Genomic DNA, 2,735 nt, shown 5'->3' with positions numbered 1-2,735 from the left:
TCCCTAACTGCCCTTTCCTTAACCCCACTAGACTCCTGAACAAGATTGAGATTATGGGACAAGGAAAGTTAAAGCTGGGGCTTTAGCATCTGAAAGAGCTGCATTGAAATTCCAATTCTCCCCTTTTAACTTTGTGACCTTGGACAAGCCACTTAACCTCTCTGACCCTCAGTTTCCCCATCTGTAAAGTGGGGATGTAAAATATGAGGAGCAGAAAACATGAGTGTCAAAATGGGGAGGCCATCCCCCCCCCGCTCCCTGTTCCTGTCTTTAAGGGGACAGATGAGTCTGTATTCTCCTAGAAGAGGTCACACAAACCGCTCTGGTCCTGGTCACACCCCCCTTCCCCACCTCTTCCAAGAAGACCCCAATTCCATCTATCCTAAGTCCTTCTCCCGGTGAGCAAGGTCTCGGAGGCGTATAAAAAGGACCTGCCTATACTTTTGTCTTGGAACCCTTTCTCATCTTTGCTTCTGTGTCCTTGTCACCCTAGGTTTTTTTCTTCTTTCCTTTTTCCAATACCCGCCTAACAGGATAAGGAGCTTGGGGGAAGGCTGCAGACGGGGGGCCAAGAGACCTGGTCCCAGCCTGGCTAACTTGCTGTGCGATCTTGGGCAGCCACATGTTCTCTCTGGCTCTCTCTCCACATCTCGGTAGAGTTGACCAGATGGGCTTGGAGGGCCTTTCTTACAGACATAACAGACCGACCCTCAGAGTAGCCATGCCCTTGGCATTGGCTCATCCCCGGGCACAACAACAGTTGCAGAGCTCCCTTTCATCTCCCAAATCAAAGAGTGGTGGCTACACCCACTCTGGCCCTGATCCCTTCCCCTGTACACAGGACAGGTGAAGACCCGGCTCATCAAAGCCGCAGGCTCCAGGGACCTCACACCTCCCTCCTCCCCAGCCTCCCCACACACACCAGGGTCCCAAGTCCACAGGGGTGGAAACCTGGGGCAGAAAGAGAGGGAGGACTCGCAACTGCCATTCCTCTTACTGCAATGCAGGGCGGACAGCTGTGTCTACGGCGAGCCCACCACCACAGAGGGCTGAGAAGCTGCAGGTTTCAGGAAGGGCTTGAAGGCCTTCAGTGAGGCCCAGGGGAGAAGCAATAGGGGGTTCATGGTAGGCAGCCAGGTCAGATCCTTGGACAAGAGCTCACTGCTCTCAGCCTGCGAACTGTTCCCTCCCAACTCCCTATCTCTCCGGACAATGCATGACCCCAAGAGTCCGCCATTCCTGCCCTATTGGCTCTGGCTTTGATCCCAGCTTCCATGGCTCACCTTGTCCAGCCAGGGCTGGGGTGAGGGAGGGGCTGTCACCCCCTCTGCCTAGGATGTCTGGGGGGTCTGGCGCTTTATGCTCAGGTCCAAACCTCCACCTCACCCTCCAGAGCCTCAGCACTGTGAGCTGCATTTTGTCACCCCGCGGCTGGGAGAGGGTCGGGGGGGACAGCCTGCTGCCAGCTCCGCATACAGAAAGCAGAGTAGTAGCAGCCTGTGGCTTTTTTTTATAGGAGACTCACACTCTGAGCCTTCTTTGCATGGATATCCTTCAAGTGGGGCATCCTTCTCCCCATTGCCCAGATGGGAAAACTGAGGCTTAGAGAAGACCTGCCCAAGCATTTGTGGTGAAGTTTGAGAGTCTGGTGTCCTTGGTCTCAGCTACCCAGGGCCTGAATCTCAAGGCTGGGCCCCCAACCTTGAGAGGCTCTGTCCCAGCAGGGGCCAGGGGTTAACCCTCCCCTTCCTAGGCCTTGTCAGCAGGCAGGTGAACTGGGGTGCGAGGAGCTCGGCCTGCCCGAGTCCCCGTTCCCACTCTGCCACTCACATGATGGGTGAGCATGAGCAAGCCACCACCTCTCTGAGCCTCTGCGTTCTCCCCTGTTAAATGGGCGGATGACCCTGCCATGCCCCTCTCTCGGGGCGAGGGACTGCTCCTCTGTGGTGGGCTGGTAGGTAGTTGCAATCGTTTTCTCTCTGACTTTGGGGGGACAGCTCTAGGCAACTAGGGAGGACGTGCCTGAGCCCCACTAGTCCGGACTGCCTTGGTAGCCACCTGCCATGACCACGGCTGCACGCCACTCCCTGTCTCCCCTGCCCAGAGGGCTTCCCCTTCCTGTGGGCAGTCAGGGTGGAGGCCTGAGGAAAGGCGAATTGCCTGCCACAGCCCCATAAACCTAATTAGGCCGCCGGGGAGAGGGACACGGGCGCAGTCAAAGCTCTGGGCTTGAACCCCAGCTCCCTCCCTTCTGACAGCATGACCTTGAACAGCCACTTAACCCCTCTCGGCCTCTGTCCCCCCACCTCTGACCAGTAGCTAGTTTATAGACTAAAGGAGATAATGCCTGTGCCGCCCGCAGCATGCTGCCTGGAGCGGGGCAGACGCTGGGAAAGGTATGATTATACATCTGGGGCACCTTCATCTCAGAGCGAGAGGGTGGCCCACCTACCCCCAGGGGTAGATCTGGGCACCCGAATGCCCCCTCCTTGGGGTCCTTGCTTCCCGCGAGCCCTCGCCCACACTCACTTGGGTAGCGAAAGTAAAATTCATTGTCCGCGTTACTGTGGTTGCCCCCGTGCCAGAGGGCAGCGTCGGTTTCGTGGTTGTAGCGGACAAACAGCGCAAAGAGGATGGCGGTGGCGCCCTGGAGGAGGAGGCAGAGCAGGGGCAGCTGCAGCCGCCGGTACCTGAGTCCCTCTGGACTTATCTATGAGGAATCCCAGTCTGAGACT

General features: G+C 57.3%; 1 protein-coding gene across 1 annotated transcript in view; it reads right to left on the bottom strand.

Annotated features, from left to right (window-relative positions):
• Positions 1–2,686, bottom strand: part of RHBG (Rh family B glycoprotein) — an 11,300-nt gene extending 8,614 nt beyond the window's left edge. Inside the window, exon 1 of the mRNA XM_006775724.2 lies at positions 2,530–2,686. The gene's annotated coding sequence lies outside the window, so the exon portion shown is untranslated. The remainder of the gene's footprint in view (positions 1–2,529) is intronic.
• Positions 2,687–2,735: the final 49 nt, after the last annotated feature.

The sequence above is a fragment of the Myotis davidii genome, unplaced genomic scaffold (assembly GCF_000327345.1).
Source record: "Myotis davidii unplaced genomic scaffold, ASM32734v1 scaffold208, whole genome shotgun sequence".
In the NCBI taxonomy this organism is placed as follows: domain Eukaryota; kingdom Metazoa; phylum Chordata; class Mammalia; order Chiroptera; family Vespertilionidae; genus Myotis; species Myotis davidii.
The sequence above is the reverse complement of the archived record's forward strand: the minus strand, read 5'-3'. Positions and strand labels throughout refer to the sequence as shown.